The sequence below is a fragment of the Macaca mulatta genome, chromosome 10 (assembly GCF_049350105.2).
Source record: "Macaca mulatta isolate MMU2019108-1 chromosome 10, T2T-MMU8v2.0, whole genome shotgun sequence".
NCBI classification, from domain to species: Eukaryota; Metazoa; Chordata; class Mammalia; order Primates; family Cercopithecidae; genus Macaca; species Macaca mulatta.
The window spans coordinates 88,638,613-88,661,588 of NC_133415.1; the positions used below are offsets into that span (position 1 = coordinate 88,638,613).

The 22,976-nt window shown below is 44.0% G+C and overlaps 1 protein-coding gene across 3 annotated transcripts in view; it reads left to right on the forward strand.

Annotated features, from left to right (window-relative positions):
* The window catches only part of PHF20 (PHD finger protein 20), a 186,820-nt gene that overhangs the window by 38,944 nt on the left and 124,900 nt on the right, over positions 1 to 22,976 (forward strand). Inside the window, exon 1 of one of the 3 annotated variants that reach the window (XM_077951705.1) lies at positions 7,741 to 7,832. The exons of the other annotated variants lie outside the window; for them this stretch is intronic. The gene's annotated coding sequence lies outside the window, so the exon portion shown is untranslated. Of the gene's footprint in view, positions 1 to 7,740; positions 7,833 to 22,976 lie in introns of those variants that run through there. 3 annotated transcript variants of the gene reach the window in all.

The window sequence follows — 22,976 nt, forward strand, 5'->3', positions numbered from 1 at the left end:
TACTCTGTTGCTCAAGCTGGAGTGTAATGGCACAATCATAGTTCACTGTGGCCTCCAACTCCTGGGCTCAAGTGATCCTCCTGCCTTAGCCCTCCATGTAGCTGGGACTACATCTTAACTTCTGTATAGAGTTTTATTGTATGAATATACCACGGTTTGTTTAGTCCCTTACTAATGGGCATTTGTTTATTTGTTTGTTTGTTTATTTATTTATTTATTTATTTATGATGGAATCTAGCTCTGTCACCCAGGCTGGAGTGTGGTGGCACAGTCTTGGCTCATTGCAACATCCACCTCCTGGGTTCAAGCAATTCTCCTGCCTCAGCCTCCCGAGTAGCTGAGATTACAGGTGCCCACCACCTTGCCTGGCTAATTTATGTATTTTTAGTAGAGACGGGGTTTCACCATATTAGCCAGACTGGTCTCAAATTTGTGACCTCAGGTGATCCACCCACCTTGGCTTCCCAAAGTGCTGGGATTACAGGAGTGAGCCACTGCTCCTGGACCGTTTACTTATTTTTTATTTTTATTGTATTTTTTTTTATTTTAAATGGATGCTTAAATTCCAGTTTTTCACCTGAGACACAGTGCTGCTGTGAATGTCTCTTTGTGCACATACACAGACTTTTACTTGGGCAGTGGCTTTTGACCACAACCTACAGTAAGAAATGTATTTTAAATCCAGTTTGGTACTTACCCATATGTACATACAAATTTATTTTTATTTTGTTTTTATTATTTTTTTTTGAAACGGTGTTGAGACAGCATCTCACTTTGTTGCCCAGGCTGTAGTGCAGAGGTGTGATCTTCGCTCACTGCAACCTCCGCTTCCCAGGTTCAAGTGATTCTTGTGCCTCAGCCTCCTGAGTATGTGGGATTACAGGTGTGCGCCACCATGCCTATTTTTTTTTTTTTAATTTTTAGTAGAGCCAGGGTTTCACCATGTTGGCCAAGGCTGGTCTTGAACTCCTGACCTCAGGCGATCCGCCCAACTCGGCCTCCCAAAGTGCTGGGACCACAGACCAGAGCCACTGCGCCTGGCCTATTTTTATTTTTTGAGACAAGGTCTCACTCTGTTGCTCAGGTTGGAGTGCGGTGGTGGGAACACAGCTCATTGCAGCTTTGACCTCCCTTGGCTTAAGCAGTCCTCCTGCTTCAACTGGGACCACAGGCACGTGCCACCATGCCTGATTAATTTTTAAATTTTTAGTAGAGATAAGGTCTCACTATGTTGCCAAGGCTAGTCTTGAATTCCTGGGCTCCGGTGATCCTCCTACCTTGGCCTCCCAAAATACTGGGGTTACAGGCATGAGTCACCATACCTGACCTATATACATTTAACTGAAATACAAATTTTATGAAGTAGTATTTAACCTTAATACATGCATTATACTCTGGTATTTTTTTCTGTTCTTTTTTTTTGTTTGGGACGGAGTCTTGCTCTGTTGCCCAGTCTGGAGTGCAGTGGCTCACTGCACTCACTCACGATCTCAGCTCACTGCAACTTCTGCCTCCCGGGTTCAAGCAATTCTCCTGCCTCAGCCTCCCCAGTAACTGGGATTATAGACCCCTGCCACCATACCAGCTAATTTTTGTATTTTTAGTAGAGATGGGGTTTCACTGTGTTGGCCAGGCTGGTCTTGAACTCCTGACCTTGTGATCTACCCCCCTTGGCCCCCCAAAGTGCTGGGATTACAAGCATGAGCCACCATGCCTAGCCTTTTTTTTTTTTGATATAGTGTCTCACTCTGTTGCCTAGGCTGGAGTTTAGTGGTGCAGTTACAACTCATTGCAGCCTTGACTTCCAGGCTCAGGTGATCCTCTCACTTAGCCTTCTGAACATATGGGACTACCAGCACATACCATCATGCTAGGCTAATTTTTTGTATCTTTAGTAGAGATGAGGTTTCACTATGTTGGCCAAGCTGGTCTTGAATTCCTGACCTCAAGTGTTCCACCTGCCTTGGCTTCCCAAAGTGCTGGGATTACAAGCGTGAGTCACCATGCCTGGTGCATATTTAGGTTTTTAATCCACCTGGAATTCATTTTATGTATGGTATGAACTTGTATCTAATTATTATTTTTTAATTCAGTGAATAACCAGTTGCCCCAATATCATGTTTAGAATAGTCCATCCTTTCCCCACTGATCTGCAATATCACTTGTATGTATTAAGCTTCATATATACATAGGCATGTTCTCAGCTCTTTAGTCTATTACATTGATTTATGTTTATTCCTGTGCTTATAATAACACATTATTTAATTGATATTGCTTTAACATCACTCTTGATATCTGGTAAGACAGGTTTTATTTTATTTGTTGTATTCTTAGACCTTTACTCTTTAATATGAATTTTTGTAGTATTGTTGAGTTTCTTGAAAAGTGTTTTTGGAGTTTTGAAATAAATTGTATTTAAGTGGTATCTTGATAAAAAGTTTTCATTCATGAAAATGTATCTTTATAGTTATTCATGTTTTACTTTATGAACTTTAGTGATGTTTTGTAGCTGCCATAAAGATTTTGCATATTATCTGTTAGATTTATTCCTAAGTATTGTCTAGTTTTTGTTGCTTTTATGAATGGATCTTTCTTTTTTTTTTTTTTTTTTTTTTTGAGGTGGAGTCTTGCTCTGTTGCCCAGGCTGAAGTGCAGTAAAGCGATTTGGGCTCACTGCAACCTCCGCCTCCCAAATTCAAGCAGTTCTTCCTGCCTCAGCCTCCCGAGTAGCTGGGATTACAGACACCTGCCACCACGCCTGGCTAATTTTTGTATGTTTTAGTAGAGACGGGGTTTCGCCATTTTGGCCAGGCTGGTCGTGAACTCCCAACCTCAGATGATCTGCTCACCTCGGCCTCCCAAAGTGCTGGGATAACAGGCATGAGCCACTGCACCCGGCTGGATCTTTTTGTATTATGTTTTTTCTCTTTGGTTATTGCTGGCCTGAAGGAATATTGTTGTTAATTCAGTGTTGAATTCAGTGTGTGGATTTTATACAGTTCGAAAACAAAAACAGAGTGCTTAAAAAAGATTTATGACATTAATGAGATTGTTGGAAGTTTGAACATTGATTGGTTATTTGATATTAAAGAATCATTGTTAACATTTTAGAATTGGAAATGATATTGTAATTTTGTGTTTTAAGAGTTCTTGTTTCTTAGAGATTATATACCTACATTTATGAATAAAATGATATGTTGTGATTTGCTTCAAGATAATATGAAGATTCTGGATTATATAGGCAGTAGGAAGGAAAAGGAGATAATATGAAGGGGGAAAAGGGTGGGAAGATAGAGGAAGCAAAAGCAGCCAAGCGGCCATGTGTAATGGGTACATGAGTCTTTATCGTTATTGAGTCTTGTATCTGGTCTTACACAGAAACCTTTCTCCATTTTCATGTTCATCTTAATGGTTCTTTTGGATTTTCTACATAGACCATCATGTATCTGCAAACAACTATTTTGCCTCTTCCTTTCTAATCCTCTGCTTCTCATTTCTTTTCCTTCCTTCCTTACTTTTTTTCTTTCCTTCCCATTTTCCCTTCTGTGTTCATTGACCAGGATCATAGCAGCAAGATGTTAAATGGTCGTGATGATAGCAGCTTTCCATAGTTTGTTGTTTGACTTTAACGGGAACACATCCGAGATTTCACCATTAAGTATGATGTTTATCATAGGATCATGGTAGATGTGTTTAATCAGATTAAAGAAGTTCCTGCCTAATCCTTGTTTGCTGGAAGTGTTTTTTTTTTTTTTCAGCCTGAGTAATGTTGAATTTAATGCTTTCGGGCATCTAATTAATTGACCATGCCTATTTTCTCCTTTAATCTTTATTATTATTATTACTTTTTTTTTTTTGAGGTGGGGCCTCACCCTGTCGCCCAGGCTGGAATGCAGTGGCACATCTCAGCTCACTGCAAGCTCCGCCTCCCGGGTTCACGCCGTTCTCCTGCCATTCTCTTGCCTCAGCCTCCCGAGTAGCTGGGACTACAGGCACCTGCCACCAGGCCCAGCTAATTTTTTCTATTTTTAGTAGAGATGGGATTTCACCATGTTAGCCAGGATGGTCTCGATCTCCTGACCTCGTCATCCACCTGCCTCGGCCTCTCAAAGTGCTGGGACCATAGGCATGAGCTACCGTGCCCGGCCTAATCTTTATTTTTTAAAATTTTGCTTCCCCTTTATTAGTATGGTATATGACATTAACAGGTTTTGTAATGTTGAACAATTCTTGCTTGTGTTCCTGGATAAGCCTTTTAGGTTATTTATATAATAAATTATTAGATTTAGTTTACTAAGCTTTTATTTGGGATTTTGATATCCATGTTCATTATACTTTTGGTTTTTGATCTCTTGTGTAGTCTGTATTCAGTTTTCGTGTTTATTATTATACTAGTCTTAGAAAATGAGTAGGGTAGTTTTTTCCATTATTTTCTGGAACACTTTCTTTTTTTCTTTTCTTTTCTTTTTTTTTTTTTGATACGGAGTCTTGCTCCGTCGCCCAGGCTGGAGTGCAGTGGCACAATCTTGGCTCACTGAAATCTCTGTCTCCCGGGTTCAAGGGATTCTCCTGCCTCAGCCTCCCGAGTTGCTGGGACTACAAGGGCCTGCTACCATGCCTGGCTAATTTTTATATTTTTAGTAGAGACGAGGTTTTACCATATTGGCCAGGCTGGTCTCGAACTCCTGACCTCAGGTAATCCGCCTGCCTCGGCCTCCCAAAGTGCTGGGATTACCAGTGTGAGCCAGTGCGCCTGGCCCAATTTTTTTTTTTTCTTAACCATGTCTTTACTGGAAAAGAGGAAAACATTATGGACATCTTGTACAAATTTCTAGGAACAAATTTTAAACTTAACATTTGGCTAGATGTGGTGGCTCACACCTGGAATCCCAGCATTTTGGGAGGCCAAGGCTGGTGGACCACCTGAGGTCAGGAGTTCGAGACCATCCTGGCCAAAATGGTGAAACCCTGTCTCTACTAAAAGTACAAAAATCAGTCAGGCATGGTGGTGTGTGCCTATAGTCCCAGCTACTTGGGAGGCTGAGGCAGGAGAATCGTTTGAACCTGGGAGGTGGAGGTTGCAGTGAGCTGAGATTGTGCCACTACACTCCAGCCTGGGTGACAGAGCAAAACTTTGTCTCAAAAAAATAAAAAAAGATAATCCAGCTGGGCATGGTGACTCATGCCTGTAATCCCAGCACTTAGGGAGGCTGAAGTGGGAGGATTGCTTGAGTCAAGGATTTCAAGACCAGCCTGGACAATATAATGAGACCCTGTCTCAAAAAAAAAAAAAAAAAATTTCTGGGCATAGTGGCACATGCCTGTAGTCCCAGCTACTTGGGAGACTGAGGCAGGAGGACTGCTTGAGCTCAGTAGTTTGAGGTTGTAGTGAGCTGCAATTGAGCTGATAGCTGCAGGTGGCAGTCAAATGCCTAGGCAGATAGGGACAGTTCCCTAGTGAAACCTGACTGTCAAACCAAGGACAGTTTGTTTATTTATTTTTTGAGATGGAGTTTTGCTCTTGTCGCCTAGGCTGGAATGCAGTGGCGCGATCTCGGCTCACTGCAACTTCCGCCTCCTGTGTTCAAGTGATTCTCCTGCCTCAGCCTCCCAAGTAGCTGGGACTACAGGCAGGTCCACCACACCCAGCTAATTTTTGTATTTCTAGTAGAGACGGGGTTTCACTATATTGGCCAGGCTGGTCTCAAACTCGTGACCTCAGGTGATCTGCCCACCTCGGCCTCCCAAAGTGCTGGGATTATAGGCATGAGCCGCTGTGCCTGGTCTCCAAGGATAGTTTAAAGCCTGAAAGCCAAGCTACAAGTCCCGAGTAAATCCATGTACTGGATTGAGAACCTCTCTTCCCATTTGGCAAGGTTTCCTCTGATTGATCCCCACCCTTCACCTATTTTACATGTATTTACCCTTCCCTGATTGGTTTTTTACACTGTCATCTCCACCTTTGAGTGATGCCTTTGTTTTAGCCTTTTTGGCATACTCACAAACCAATCAGCATGCATTCCCCATTCCGAGCCCATAAAAGCCCTGCCACACTGAGAGGGAGACTACCCATCTTCAGGTGGGTGAGTACCCTCACGTGGGTGTTCTTATGAGCCTCATTTTAGCAGTAAGAAAAAGGAGACTCAGAGAGGTGAAGTTATTTGCCCAAGGTCACACAGTGGTAGGACTAGGGTTTGAATCAAAGTAGACTGGGTTCATAGCATTTTTGTAATAACCAAATTTTTCTTGAGTGTCTGAATGTTCCTGACTCCTAAATTAAAAAACAAAACAAAACACTGGAAAACGCATTCTGATAATGTTCACCTGATTTCCTAATCTAGAGTACTGGACATTGTTTGGTAAAATCTTTGACTTTGAATGCTTTGCCAAAAATAATGGAGAGTTTGTTTTATTATCTCTAGACTGAAAGTGGTTATCTTTTCACCCTGATAAGTGATTTGTTTACATTATAGTAGGTAGTATTGCTGCAAGGTAGAACCATATTTTTTTGTGTGTGTCTGTGTCTCTGTATGTGTATGTGTGTATTTTCAGTCCATCGAAATGAAATGTGTGGGAATTAGGGTCCACTTTTTTTTTTGAGACAGAGTCTTACTCTGTCGCCAGGCTGGAGTGCAGTGGCGTGATCTTGGCTCACTGCAACCTCCGCCTCCAGGGTTCAAGTGATTCTTCTGCCTCAACCTCCCGAGTAGCTGGGACTACAGGTGCACGCCACCACTCCCAGCTAATTTTTGTATTTTTAGTAGACATGGGGTTTCACCATGTTGGCCAGGATGGTCTCGATCTCCTGACCTCATGATCTGCCCGCTTTGGCCTCTCAAAGTGCTGGGATTACAGGCGTGAGCCACCGCGTTGGCCTAGGGCCCACTTTTTAATTACTTATTTCCATGTGACTTTTTGCCTCTGAATCTTTGAATTATTTGTTCTTATTTTTGGGCCCTAAAGTAACTAAGTCCCAGCTTTTTTTTTTTTTTGAGATGGAGTTTTGCTTTTGTTGCCTAGGTTGGAGTGCAATGGCACAATCTTGGTTCACTGCAACCTCCACCTCCCTGGTACAAGCAATTCTTCTGTCTCAGCCTCCCAAGTAGCTCGGATTACACGCATGCGCCACCGTGCCCACCTAATTTTTTTGTGTTTAGTAGGGATAGGGTTTCATCATGTTAGGTTAGTTGCGAACTCCTGACCTCAGGTGATCCACCTGCCTCGGCCTCCCAACGTGCTGGGATTACAGGCACGTGCCACTGTGCCCAGCCCAGTCCCTGCTTTTTAATTAAAAAAATTTTCTAACATAATGAAAAATTGAGAGAACATTATACCTTCCCCCTGTATTCACTAATTGTTAACCCATTTGCTTTATATACTTATTTAATTTAGCAATAATTATATAATATCTAATATCCAGAGATATTCAGATGTTGTTCCAAAAATGTCCCTTATAGTGTTTTTCCAGACAGGATCCACATTACTTTTTTATTTTTATGTCTCTTTAGTTGCTTTGATTCTGTGATAATCTTTCTCCCTTCCCACTTTTTTCCCCTTCACAACATTGTTTATTTAATTTTTAAGAGTTCTGAACAGTTGTTTCTTAGAATGTCCCACATTCTGGTTTGGTCACATTGTTTTATCATGGTGAGTTTAACTTGTTTCTTGTATTCTCTTCTATTTCCTGTAAACTGGAAATGAGGTCTAGACTTCAGATTAAACATTTTTTTTGCAGAGTGTTTCAGTGGTAATGCCGTGTGTTTCATATTGCATCACATCGGGGGACACATAAAGCTAGGTCGTCCCACTGTTCCGTGTATCACTTGGATAAGGTAATGACTTCCATCTCTCACCATTATAAAGGTGTATTTTTTCCTTGTGCAAGTAGTAGATAATCTGTGGGGATACTGTGGTATGTGTCAGTATCCTATTATCCCCCCACACCATTCACCTAATGATTTAGCATCCATTGATGATCCCTGCCTGAATCCATTATTACACTGGAGATGGAAAAATGGTAATTTTCTAGTTTTGTCATTCTGTTATATTAGCTGATGTTCTTCTGTAAGAAGAACTTTCATTTTTATTCTTTTAAAGTGCACTTAGGGATAAGATTATTCAGTGTGGTGGTGTAGTCACTTCCATTCATTATTAGTGTTATTTTTTGTGCTAAAATTATCCTAAATTTGGCCAGTGGAGGCTGTTTAAACTAGCTCCTTTGTTCTTTTGACACATTCCTGCTAATCCCTTAGCATTTTCTTGTTTTCTGGCACTATTAGAAACCCCAAACTTACCTTCTACTTTTCCTATTCCAGACCCTGGATGCAGCCGGTTCTCCAAGGCTTGGTTTCTTTAATTAGGAAAGGGTATTTAGAAATTGACCTCTCAGCTGGGCATAGTGGCTCATGCCTGTAATCCCAGCACTTTGGGAGGCCCAGGTGGGTGGATCACAAGATTAGGAGTTCCAGACCAGCCTGACCAACATAGTGAAACCCTGTCTTTACGAAAAATACAAAAATTAGCTAGGTGTGGTGTCACGCACTTGTAGTCTCAGCTACTCAGGAGGCTGAGGCAGGAGAATTGCTTGAGCCTGGGAGGCGGAGGTTGCAGTGAGCCGAGATAGTGCCATTGCACTCCAGCCTGTGTGTGAGCCAAGATCATGCCGTTGCACTCCAGCCTGGGTGACAGAGACTCTGTCTCAAAAAAAAAAAAGAAAAAAAAAGAAATTGACCTCTGAAGTTGAGGCTGCAGTTAGCTATGATCACACCACTGCTTGGGTGATAAGAGCAAGACTCTATCTCTAAATAAATAAAATAAATAAATAAATAAAATAAAACATTGGTTTTAAAAAAAAGGAATTTAGCTCTGGGCACTGGGTGTGTTTACTGCTGCTAGGATGTCATTGTCTTAAAATGACTTTTTAGTAGATGGAGATAAGAGATCTATTTTTTGAAAAATTGTGAGTTCACTTTGATATTTCCAATTTATTTATTTATTTTTTTGAGATAGTCTTGCTCTGTTGCCCAGGCTGGAGTGCAGTGGTACAATCTCAGCTCACTGCAACCTCCGCCTCCTGAGTTCAAGTGATTCTCCTGCCTCAGCCTCCCACGTAGCTGGGACTACAGGCGCATGCCACCATCCCTGGCCAATTTTGTATTTTTAGTAGAGATGGAGTTTCCACCCTCTTGGCCAGGCTGGTCTCGAACTCCTGACCTCAAGTGATCTGCCTGCCTTGGCCTCCCAAAGTGCTGGGATTACAGGCGTGAACTGCTGCGCCCGGCCTATAATGTTAAATTTAAGTTGGAAATATCAGGCCTGGGTAACAGAGTGAGACACTGTCTCAAAAATAAATAGGCCACGCATAGTAGCTCACGCCTGTAATCCCAGCACTTTGGGAGACCAAGGAGGGCAGATCACCTGAGGTCAGGAGTTTGAGACCAAACTGGCCGACATGATGAAACCCTGTCTCCACTAAAAATACAAAAATTAGCCGGGTGTGGTGGCAGGTGCCTGTAATCCCAGCTGCTTGGGAGGCTGAGGCAGGGAAATCGCTTGAATCAAAGGAGGCAGAAGTTGCAGTGAGCCGATCCAGCCTGGGCGACAGAGGGAGACTCCGACCCTTGTCCCCCGAAAAATAATAAATAGTAAATAAATAGATGAAACAAAAATAACTAACAAATAGAATATGCATGGTGTAACTATGCTAAATGAAACTCAAAATATGGCCAGGCGTGGTGACTCATGCCTATAATCCTGGCACTTTGAGAGGCTGAGGTGGGTAGATCACTTGAGGTCAGGAGTTGGAGACCAGCCTGGCCGTTATGGCGAAACCATGTCTCTACTTAAAATACAAAAAATTAGCTAGACATGGTGGCATGTGCCTGTAATTCTTGTTTTCTTTTTCTTTTTTTGAGACGGAGTCTTGCTGTGTCGCCCAGGCTGGAGTGTAGTGTGAGCGATCTCAGCTCACTGCAACCTCCACCTTCCTGGTTCAAGCAATTCTCCCGCCTCAGCCTCCTGAGTAGCTGGGACTACAGGCGCATGCCACCACGCCTGGCTAATTTTTTGTATTTTTAGTAGAGTCAGGGTTTCACTGTGTTAGCCAGGGTGGTCTCGATCTCTTGACCTCGTGTTCCACCCGCCTTGGCCTCCCAAAGTGCTGGGATTACAGGCGTGAGCCACGGCGCCTGGCCCAAAAATCTTTGTTCCTAGTCATACTTTAACCTATTTGCCTTATTCTGTGTTACATGTGAAATAGTTTTAAAGTTACAATATTAATATTACTATTAACAAGTACACTGAGTGAAGTTTAAGGTTTTTGTGACTTTTGAAAAATGTGTGTGTGTTTTTTGTTTTTTTTTTTTGTTTTTTTGAGGCGGTGCCTTGCTCTGTGGACCAGGCTGGGGTGCAGTGGTGCGATTTTGGCTCACTGCAAGCTCCACCTCAGCCTCCCGAGCAGCTGGGACTACAGGCGCCCGCCATTAAGCCTGGCTAATTTTTTTTTTTTTTTTTTTTTTTTGAGACGGAGTCTCACTCTGTCGCCCAGTCTGGAGTGCAGTGGCTGGATCTCAGCTCACTGCAAGCTCCGCCTTCCGGGTTCACGCCATTCTCCCGCCTCAGCCTCCCGGGTAGCTGGAACTACAGGCGCCCGCCACCTCGCCTGGCTAGTTTTTTGTATTTTTTAGTAGAGACGGGGTTTCACCGTGTTAGCCAGGATGGTCTCGATCTCCTGACCTTGTGATCCCCCGGCCTTGGCCTCGCAAAGTGCTGGGATTACAGGCATGAGCCACTGCGCCTGGTGAAAAATGTACATCTTACTCAGGATAAATTATATTTGATTTATGTCACATACTTTTTTTTTTTTTTTTTTTTTTTTTTTGAGACGGAGTCTCGCTCTGTCGCCCAGGCTGGAGTGCAGTGGCTGGATCTCAGCTCACTGCAAGCTCCGCCTCCCGGGTTCACGCAATTCTCCTGCCTCAGCCTCCCCAGTAGCTGGGACTACAGGCGCCCGCCACCTCGCCCGGCTAGTTTTTTGTATTTTTTAGTAGAGACGGGGTTTCACCGTGTTAGCCAGGATGGTCTCCATCTCCTGACCTCGTGATCCGCCCGTCTCGGCCTCCCAAAGTGCTGGGATTACAGGCTTGAGCCACCGCGCCCGGCCTTTTTTTGTATTTTTATTAGAGACGAGGTTTCACCATGTTAGCCAGGATGATCTCGTTCTCCTGACCTTGTGATTCCCCGGCCTTGGCCTCGCAAAGTGCTGGGATTACAGGCATGAGCCACTGCGCCTGGTGAAAAATGTACATCTTACTCAGGATAAATTATATTTGATTTATGTCACATACTTTTTTTTTTTTTTAAGTTTTTTTTTTTGAGACGGAGTTTCGTTCTTGTCCTCCAGGCTGGAGTGCAATGATGCGATCTCTGGTCACTGCAACCTCTGCCTCTAGGGTTCAAGTGATTCTCCAGACTCAGCCTCCCATGTAGCTGGGATTACAGGTGCCTGCCACCACGCCCAGCTAATTTTATTTTGTATTTTTAGTAGAGATGGGATTTCACTATGTTGGCCAGGCTAGTTTTGAACTCCTGACCTCAAGATCCGACCTCCTCAGCCTCCCAAAGTACTGGAATTATAGGCGTGAGCCACTACGCCCGGCCGATTTATGTCATAAACTTAATCCAAAATTAAATGAGTTTTTTTTTTTTTTTTTTTCTTTGAGGTGGAGTCTTGCTCTGCTGCCCAGGCTGGAGTGCAGTGGTGCAATCTTGGCTCACTGCAACCTCTGCCTCCCGGGTTCTAGCAATTCTCCTGTCTCAGCCTCGTGAGTAGCTGGGATTACAGGCACGCGCCACCATGCCCGGCTAATTTTTTGTATTTTTAGTAGAGACGAGATTTCACCATGTTGTTCAGGCTGGTCTCGAACTCCTGACCTGCCCTCCTCAGCCTCCCAAAGTGATCTGCCCTCCTCAGCCTCCCAAAGTGCTGGGATTACAGCCATGAGCCACTGTGCCTGGCCATGAGTGTTTTTTTTTTTTTTAATCTGTTATATGAACTAACAGTTCTTTAAACAACAACAACAACAACGACAAAACAACAAAAACTCCTGCAGTCTAATTTTATTTCTGCATTTATTTATTTATTTATTTATTTATTTATTTATTTAAGATGGAATCTCATTCTGTCACCCAGGCTGGAGTGCAATGGTGGATCTTGGCTCACTGCAACCTCTGCCTCCTGGGTTCAAGAGAGTCTCTTGCCTCAGCCTCCCAAATAGCAGGGATTATGGACCCCCACCACTATGCCCAGCTAATTTTTGTATTTTTAGTAAAGACGGGGTTTCAGTAGGTTGGCCAGGCTAGTCTTGAACTCCTGACCTCAGGTGATCCACCCACCTCGTCTTCCCAAAGTACTGGGATTACAGGAGTGAGCCACCGCACCCGGCCTATTTTGCATGTAAATTATTTTTGGGGCCAGGCATGGTGGCCCACACCTATAATCCCAGCACTTTGGAAGGGCAAGGTGGGCATATTGCTTTGAGCTCAGGAGTTCAACAACAACCTGGGGCAACATAGCAAAACACTGTCTCTACAAAAAATACAAAAGTTAGCTGGGTGTTGGTAGCTCCTGACTGTAGTCCCAGCTATTCAGGAGACAGGCTGGAGAATCTTTTGAGCCCGGGAAGCAGAGGTTGCAGTGAGCCTAGATCATGCCACTGCATTGCATCCTGGGTGACAGAGTGAAACCCTGTCTCAAAAAAATTTAAAAAATAAAATTATTTTTGGCTAGGCGTTGTGGCTTATGCCTGTAATCCTAGCATGTTTAGAGGCTGAAGTAGGCAGATCACTTGAGCCCAGGAGTTCAAGATGAGCCTGGGCAACATGACAAAACTCCATCTCTACAAAAAATATAAAAATTATATTTTTATAATTAAAGTGTACATTTAATTATAATTAAATCACAGGCATGGTGGCTCACACCTGTAATCCCAGCACTTTGGGAGGCCATGGTGGGCAGATCACTTGAGTTCCGGAGTTTGAGACCAGCCTGGCCAACATGGTGAAACTTCGTCTCTACTAAAATTACAAAAAAATTAGCCAGGCATGGTGGCACACACCTGTAATCCTAGCTACTCAGGAGGTTGAGGTGGGAAGCTTGCTTGAACCCAGGAGGTGGAGGTTGCAGTGAGCCGAAATTAAGGCACTGCACTTTAGCCTGGGTGACAGAGCAAGACTCTGTCTCAAAAAACAAAACAAACAAAAAATTAGCCAAGGTGGGAGGATTGCTTGAGCCTTAGAGGTTGAGGCTGCATCGAGCCGTGATCCTCCTACTTCAGCCTCCTGAGTAGCTGGGACTACAGGCATGTGCTACCACCCCTGGCCAAGTTTTGTATTTTTTGTAGAAATGAGGTTTTGCCATGTTGCCCAGGCTGGTCTTAAACTTCTGGGCTCAAGCAGTGCACCCGCCTCGTCCTCCCAAAGTGCTGGGATTACAGGCGCGTGGCCTAGCATTTTTGAGACAGAGTTTTGTTCTGTCACCTAGGCTGAAGTACAGTGGTGTGATCATAACTACAGCCTTGAACTCTTGGGCTCAAGTGATCCTCCCACCTCAGCCTCCTGAGTAGGCCGGGACTACAGGTGCATGCCACTGCACCTGGCTCATTTTCGTATTTGTTATAGAGACTGAGTCTCGCTGTGTTGCTCAGGCTAGTCTCAAACTCTGGGCTCAAGAGATATTCCCACCTTGGGCTCCCAAAGTGTTGGGATTACAGGCATAAGCCACTGCACCTGGCCTATATTCTAATTTTTAATCTGCCACTTTGGGGTGAACTTTCAGCATGTCCGTTTTCTTCTCTGTAGAAGGGGTAATCCTGCCTTCCCTGTTCTTGTTTTGCTTTGTTTTGAGGCAGTCCTGCTCTGTTGCCCAGGCTGGAGAGCAGTGGCAGTATCTCAGTTCACTGCAGTCTCCATCTCCTGGGTTCCAGCGATTCTCCTGCCTCAGTCTCCCATGTAGCTGGAATTACAGGCATGCACCACTACACCCAGCTAATTTTTGTATTTTTAGTAGAGACGTGGTTTCACCATGTTGGACAGACTGGTCTCGAACTCCTGACCTCAGGTGATCTGCCCGCCTTGGCCTCCAATGTGCTGGGGTTACAGGCGTGAGCCACTGTGCCCAGCCCTGCCTTCCCTGTTTACTTCCTGGGTTTTATAGATGAACTAAAATCTGAGAGGCTGCAGTTTCCTAGTAGTGATGCTTGGTGGATAGAATAGAATCTGCTTGCTCTGCTGCCTTCGCCTTCTTCCTGTCATCTGTCAGGCATGTGCCATCTGTTCCAAGCAGTAGGCTGGCCTTCCCTGTTCTTGCTCCAAACACAATGAAAAAGCTCCTTCTGTCTGTTGCTTTCCTGACACTCTGGTACCTTTCCACTACTGTGTTTCTATTTAAGTTGATCATAGTTTACTTTCATGTCTTGTACAGAGGATTTAAAAATTTGAGTTTCATAATGTCCTTAAATCGTTTTTTGTTTCTTTTTCATTAGGATTATTTGTACTGATCACATCTGAGTTTCTGGTTCATACCTCTTTACTTCTTACACCATCTGTGTGTGTGTGTGTGTGTGTGTGTGTGTGTGTGTGTGTGTGTTTTGAGACGGAGTCTCGTTCGGTCCCTCAGGCTGGAGTGCAGTGGCGCGATCTTGGCTCACTGCAAGCTCTGCCTCCCAGGTTCACGCCATTCTCCTGCCTCAGCCTCCCGAGTAGCTGCGACTACAGGTGCCTGCCACCACGCCCGGCTAATTTTTTGTATTTTTTAGTAGAGACGGGGTTTTACTGTGTTAGTCAGGATAGTCTCCATCTCCTGACCTTGTGATCCACCCGCCTTGGCCTCCCAGAGTGTTGGGATTACAGGCGTAAGCCACTGCGCCCGGCCGGAATAAGTACTTTCAAGTGGTAGAGAGTGCCTCTGTGTGTGTATGTGTTTTGCTTTTTTAATATACAGCGTGAACAGAGGAGATCTCTCTGACAGTGAGACATTTAAATAGAGTCCTAAAGTAAGTGAGGAAGTGAGTCATGTTAGTATCCAGGGGAGAGAGGGTTGCAGACAGAGGCAGCCAAGGCACAAGCCCTGGCATAGGAGCAAGCAGGGCATTTAAGCAATAATGGGCAGGAACATGTGGCTGGGAGGGTAGAGAGTGAGAGGCCAGAGGTAGGAGGTGAGCCCAGAAATGTCAGCAGGGGCCAGATTGGCCATAATAAGGAGTTTGAACTTTATTCTAAATGTGATAGTAAGTCATTGAAAGGTCTTAAACAGGGAATCGATGTTATCTGATTTCAGGTATTAAAAGTGGCTGTGGGCCGGGTGCAGTGGCTCACGCCTGTAATCCCAGCAGTTTGGGAGGCCAAGGTGGGTGGATCACTTGAGGCCAGGAGTTTGAGACCAGCCTGGCCAACATGTACTAAAAATACAAAAAATTAGCCTGGCGTGTTGGCACCTGTAATCCCAGGTACTTGGGGGACTGAGGCAGGAGAATTGCTTGAACCCGGGAGGTGGAGGCGGGGGATACAGTGAGCTGAGATTGTGCCACTGCATTCCAGTCTAGGCAACAAGAGTGAAACTCCATCTCAAAAAAAAAAAAAAAAGGTGGCTGTGAGCCTGGGCAACATAGCAAAATGCCATCTCTACCAAAAATACAAAAAAATAGCCAGGCATGGTGGTGTGCACCTGTGATCCCAGCTACTTGGGAGGTTGAGGTGGGAGAATCACTTGAACCTGGGGGGCAGAGTTTGCAGTGAGCTGGGATGGTGCCATTGCCCTCCAACCCAGGTGACAGAGCCAGACCCTGTCTCAAAAAAAAAAAAAGTTGCTGTGGTTATTGTGTGTAGTATATGCAACCATGAGCAGAAACAAGAAGAGCAAGGATCTTTTGTATTAGTCCATATGAAAGATGATAGTTGTTTGAACTAAAAAACAGTGGGGGAGTTGATGAGAAGTGATCAGAGTCTGGATAATTTTTGAAGGTACAGCTGACAGATTTGCTGACGACATTGTAAGAGATAGAGAAGAGTCAAGGATGACTCCAACGGCTTTTTCTCTCGGTACCAGTAGATGGAATTACCACATTTTGAAATGGGGTAGACTTCAGTAGAACCAGGTTCTAGGGAGAAGATAAGCAGTTTGGTTTTGGGCATGTTAAATATATGAGATTCCTTTGAGATGACTAAGTGGAGATGTTGAATGGATAGTTGAATAACTGAGTCAAATGTTCAAGTGTGAGCCCTAGCTTAGAGATAGACATCTGGGAGTTGGGCTGAGTGCGGTGGCTTACGCCTGTAATCCCAGGACTTTGGGAGGCCAAAACGGGGGATCGCTTGAATCCTGAGATCAAGACTAGCCTGGGCAACATAGTAAGACTGTCTCACAACACATATACACACAAAAAACCCAAGAAACCTAGCTGGGCATGGTGGTGTGAACTTGTGGTCCCAGCTACTGGGGAGGCTGAGGATCTCTTGAGCTAGGGAGGTCAAGCCTGCAGTGAGCTATGATTGTGCTGCTATACTCCAGACTTGGCAACAGCAAGACCCTGTTTCAAAAAATAAAAAGTAAAAGAATTTGGGAGTTGGTAATAAGTAAATGGAATTTAAACAATAGGCTATATTTTAGAGTACTTTTAGGTTCACAGCAAAATTGAGCAGAAAGTACAGAGTTCTTACTGAGCACAGTGGTTTATGCCTGTAATCCCAGCACTTTGGGAGGCTGAGGTAGGAGGATTGCTTGAGCCCAGGAGTTTGAGACCAGCCTGGACAACATTGCAAGACCCTGTCTCTACAAAAAATAAAACAAATTAACTGGGGTGGGGGGTGGCTTGCACCTGTAATCCTAGCTACTTGCGAAGCTGAGGTGGGAGGATTGCATGAGCCCAGGAGTTGGAGGATTTCATGAGCCCAGAAGTTTGAGGCTTCCGTGAGCCATGATTATGCCACTGCATTCCAACGTGGGTGACAGAGCAAGACCCTGCTTCTAAAAAAAAGAATGGACCGAGTTCCCATATTCCTATGTTCTCCCTCCAGCCTCCCCCACTTTCAACATCCTGCACCAGTGTGGTCCGTTTGTTACAGTTGATGAACCTATGTTGACACCTCAGTACCATCCAAAGACCATAGTTTACATTAGGGTCTGCTGCTGGTGTTGTATTGTTTATGGATTTTGACAAATGTATAACATATATGTGTACGTTATACATTTGTCAAAATCCGTATGTGTACGTTATACATTTGTCAAAATCCATAAAAGGTACAAAAGTATAAGAAAAGTACAAAATTCATAAAAAGACAACTTGATGCTCAAAAAGTTTTGGATTTTAGATGTGTGGATTTGAGATGCTCAACCCATAGTAAAATTCGCTGTTTTCAGAATACAGTTGAGTTTTGCCAAATTCAACAGTTCACGCAAGCCCCACCACAATCCAGATATAGGCCAGGAATGGTGGCTCATGCCTATAATCCCAGCACCTTGGGAGGCCAAGGTGGGAGGATTGCTTGAGCCCAGGAGTTTAAGGCAAGCCTAGGCAACATAATGGGACTTCGTCTCTCAAAAAAAAAAAAAAAACAACATAATAAAAAATAATAATAGCTGGGTGTGGTGGTGTGTGTCTATAGTTTTAGGTACTCAGGAGACTGGGGTGGGAGGAAGATTGCTTGAGTCCAGGAGGTCAAGGCTGCAGCAAGCTGTGATTGCACCACTGCACTCCAACTCCAGCTTGTGTGATAGAGCGAGACCCTGTCTCAAAAAAAAAAAAAAAAAAAAAAAAAAAAAAAAAGAAGGGGGAAGAAAGAAAAGAAACAATATAAAGCACTTCTGTTACCCACAGAATTTTCTCATGTCCCTTTGTAATTAGCCTCTCCTGGCACCTCCAGCTCCTGTCACCCACTGATCTGTCCTTTGTCTATACAGTTTTGCCTTTTCCATACTGTGTTATAATGGAATTATTCAGTACATAGCCTTTTGGATTTGGCTTCTTAAACTTAGCATAATGCATTTGAAACTCACCTGTATGTTTGCGTGAGCAAAATACTTGCTCATGCAAGGTTGCTTTTAGAACCAAGTAGTAAGTATTCCATTGGATGGATATACCACAGCTTATCTGTTTACGTGTTCAAAGATTGTTTCCAGTTTTGGGTTAATATGAATAAACATTTGTATATAGGTTTTTGTGAGAATATAAGTTATCATTTCTCTTGGATAAATACCAGTGAGTTGGATTGCTAGGTCATATAAGTGTATGTTTAACCACGTGAAAAACTGCCAAACTTTTTCAGAGTTGCTGTACCATTGTGCATTTCCACCAGCAATGTATGAGAATTCCAGTTGCTCTGCATTGTTGCCAGCACTTGGTGGGATTCTTTTTTTTTGCCTCCTTTTTTAAAATTAATTGTTTTAAGCCGGGCGCGGTGGCTCAAGCCTGTAATCCCAGCACTTTGGGAGGCCGAGACGGGCGGATCACGAGGTCAGGAGATCGAGACCATCCTGGCTAACACGGTGAAACCCCGTCTCTACTAAAAAATACAAAAAACTAGCCGGGCGAGGTGGCGGCGCCTGTAGTCCCAGCTACTTGGGAGGCTGAGGCAGGAGAATGGCGGGAACCCGGGAGGCGGAGCTTGCAGTGAGCCGAGATCCGGCCACTGCACTCCAGCCTGGGCGACAGCGCGAGACTCCGTCTCAAAAAAAAAAAAAAAAAAATACAAAAAACTTGCCGGGCGAGGTGGCGGGCGCCTGTAGTCCCAGCTACTCGGGAGGCTGAGGCAGGAGAATGGCGTGAACCCGGGAGGCGGAGCTTGCAGTGAGCTGAGATCCGGCCACTGCACTCCAGCCTGGGCAACAGCGCGAGACTCCGTCTCAAAAAAAAAAAAAAAAAAAAAAAAAATTAATTGTTTTAAAAAATTGAAATTGAAATATGGTTTACATATTATAAAATTCACCCTTTTAGGATGGGTGCGGTGGCTCATGCCTGTAATCGCAGCACTTTGGGAGGCTGAGGCAGTCAGATCACGAGGTCAAGAGATCAAGATCATCCTGGCCAACATGGTGAAACCCCATCTCTACTAAAAATACAACAATTAGCCGAGCATGGTGGCACTTGCCTGTAGTCCCAGCTACTTGGGAGGCTGAGGCAGGAGAATCGCTTGAACCTAGGAGGCAGAGGTTGCAGTGAGCCAAGATCGCGCCATTGCACTCCAACCTGGTGACAGAGTGAGACTCTGTCTCAAAGAAAAAAAAAAAAAAAAAATTACCATTTCAAAGCATACAATTCAATAATTCAATGGTTTTCAGTGTATTTACAAAGTTGTACAATTGTCACCACTATCTAATTCCAGAATTCTCATTATCCCAAAAAGAAACCTCATATACATTAGCAGTCAGACCCTATTTCCTCCCTACCCTTCCCAGCCCTAGGCAAACACGAATTTACTTTCCCTCTCTGTATATGCCTGTTCTGGACATTTCATAGATACAGAGTCATACAGTAGGTGACTAGCTTCTTTCACTTAGGATGCTATTTTCAAGATTCATCTATGTTGTAGAACATATCAGTACTTTATTCCTTTTTGTGGATGAATAATTCCATTATATGAATATACCATATTTTGTTTTTCCGTTCATCAGTTGATGGGTATTTACAATGTTTCTTCTTTTTTGGGTATTATGAGTACACATTAGTGTATAAGCTTTTTTGTGGACATATGATTTTACATCATATGTGTATATACCTAAGATAGAATTGTTGGAGCATATGGTAATTCTGTTTAACCTTTTGAGGAACTGCTAAATTGTTTTTCATAGTAGCTGCACCATTTTACACTCCAACCAGTAATGGGAATCCTGTTTGTATTTTGAAGAGATGGGAGTCTTGGTATTTGCCCAGACTGGACTCAAACTCCTGGGCTCAAGTGATTGTCCTGCTTCAGGCCTCCTGGGTAGTTGGGACTGCAGGTGCATACCACTGTGCCCAGCTATTTTTTACATTCAATAAGAAGTAAAATTATAAACTGAAACTGAGATCAGGATGGGAAGGGCTTAGGTTTGAGGAAAGAAGATAAGGTATGAAATATTTAGGAGTTTGCACACCCTCCTCAGGCTCCGCTGTACTCAGTAGCTAATGATAGGCCTCAAACTCCTGGTCTCAAGTTATCCTGCCTCGGCCTCCCAAAGCATTGGGGTTACAGATGTAAGCTGCCATGCCTGGCTAAAAACTTTTTTGAAATTAATTTTCCTAGCTTCTTACAAGTGTAGAACATTGAATTAAGAAGAGTGCAAAATTGCTACTCTACAATTAGGTTAATTATTTTAGAGAGGGGATCTTGCTTTGTTGCCCAGGCTGGAGAACAGTGGCTATTTACGAGTGCAATGAAAGCACACTATAGCCTTCAATTCTTTGGCTCAAGGAGCTCTCTTGCCTCAGCCTCCTATGTAGTTGGGACTATAGGCATGCACTATAGCACCCAGTTCTTATACTTTTATTTTAAAAATATTTTTTGTTGAGTTTTAATTTATAGTAGAGTGTATAAATCTTTTTTTTTTTTTTTTTTTTGAGATGGAGTCTCGCTCTGTCGCCCAGGCTGGAGTGCAGTGGCGCGATCTCGGCTCACTGCAAGCTCCACCTCCTGGGTTAACGCCATTCTCCTGCCTCAGCTTCCCAAGTAGCTGGAACCACAGACGCCCGCCACCACGCCCGGCTAATTTTTTTTTGTATTTTTAGTAGAGACGGGATTTCACTGTGTTAGCCAGGATGGTCTTGATCTCCTGACCTCGTGATCCGCCCGCCTGGGACTCCCAAAATGCTGGGATTACAGGCGTGAGCCACCGCGCCCGGCCAAGTGTATAAATCTTAAGTGTGTAGCTTGATGAACTTTTACACATGTATACACTTCTGTAACCACTACCCAAATCAAGAATATGGACCATTATGGGTGCTCAAGAAGCTTTTTTGTCCCTCTCCTACCCCCAAAGATAATTACTATTTAATTCCTGTTTGCAGATATGCATTTTATGTATGTATGTATGTATATTTGAGACAAACTTTTGCTCTTGTCCCCCAGCCTGGATGACAGTGGCGCGATCTCGGCTCACTGCATCCTCCACCTCCTGGGTTCAAGTGATTCTCCTGTCTCAGCCTCCTGAGTAGCTGGGATTACAGGTGCCCGCCACCACACTTGACTAATTTTTGTATTTTTAGTAGAGACGGGGTTTTGCCATGTTGGCCAGGCTGGTCTCGAACTCTTGACCGCAGGTGATCCGCCTGCCTCAGCCTCCCAAAGTGCTGGGACTACAGGCGTGAGCCACTGCACCTGGCCTAGACATGCATTTTAAGTGAGACCCATCAGCATGTTGAGTGTTTTCTCTAGCCATATTTAGCTGTCTGGGTACAGAAATGGAGAATGTGGAGTCTGAAATAACCAGGGTTGGGTGGCAGTTATGATGAGGAAGAGAGTTGCCAGTAATTTGAGGGCATATGCAAGGAAGTGAAATTAAAGAATGAGAAGATTTCCAGGAAGAGAGTGGCAGGGGAAGAAGGCAGAAGGAATAACATCAGCAAAATATTTAGGGCTTGAAAGAACTTGGTGTGTTCTGAGAATCCAGAGAGATAACAGGAGTGGTGGGAGATTGAACTAATGAGTGAGAATTTAAGCAGGGGAGAGACGTGTTTTGATCCTTCTTAGTAACAGAAAAGTGGCAGTGTTCATTCTGTCATAAGATATTTGCTGAGTGGCTCTGTGTCAGGCATTCTGCTGGGTTCTGATAGAGGGGGTTTAGGGGTCATTTGTATATACTGACTGTTCAGTTGTTACTGGTGAGAAATGATTGAGATACAGAGGAAAGATGCATTTAAGACCTTTCTTTTATCAGATGTTGATTAATGGAAGTAGTGAAGGGGTAGGGAAAGAGTTAAGGCATTCAAAACAGCAGTTTTTCTGCAGTTTAATAGCCTTTTGTTTTTTACTAAATATATCTTCCATCCCCATCTCCTCTCCAGCAAAGGCTGGTGATGGCTTAAAAATGTTACTTTTGTGCATAGAAGTATTTTGCTTCTGGTGTGTGCCCTGGGCCAGGAATAGAGGCAAGCTCTGATTCTTTTTTTTTTTGAGACAGAGTTTCGCTCTTGTCGCCCAGGCGGGAGTGCAATGGTACGATTTTGGCTCACCGCAACCTCTGCCTCCTGGGTTCAAGCGATTCTTCTGCTTCAGCCTCCCAAGTAGCTGGGATTACAGGCATGTGCCACCGTGTCTGGGTAATTTTCTGATTCTTGAAGTAAAATGGATGCTTTATGTCTGCAGACACACTGTTTATATAGCAAAGAATCTGGAAGCAGTCTGAATGCTCAACCTCTGGGGGAAAGTTTAGTCAAATTCTGGGCTAGCCACCAGTTAGGGAGACTATTAGGTGGCTAAGACAAAAGACACCCGTGTGGATGTGGTCACTACAGGAATGTTTACATGTGGAGTCCAGTTAAGAGCAGAAGGCTCGTAGTCGGGCGCAGTGGCTCGCGCCTGTAATCCCAGCACTTTGGGAGGCTGAGGCAGGCAGTTCATGAGGTCAGGAGATCGAGACCATCCTGGCTAACACGGTGAAACCCTGTCTCTACTAAAATTACAAAAAATTAGCCAGGCGTGGTGGTGGGCACCTGTAGTCCAGCTACTTGGGAGGCTGAGGCAGGAGAATGACGTGAACCTGGGAGGTGGAGCTTGTGGTGAGCCGAGATCATGCCACTGCACTCCATCCTGGGCGACAGAGCTAGATTCCGTCTCAGAAAAAAGAGCAGAAGGTTCTTCACTGGATTTAGAGTTAGATGTAGATATTGATCTTGACTGTGCCTCTTCCTAGTCACTCTCTTTGAGGCTCCATTTCCACAAACGTAAAAAGGGGGCAGTAATAATAATGACTCCTTAAGTCTTCATGGCATGATCAAGTGAGATACCTT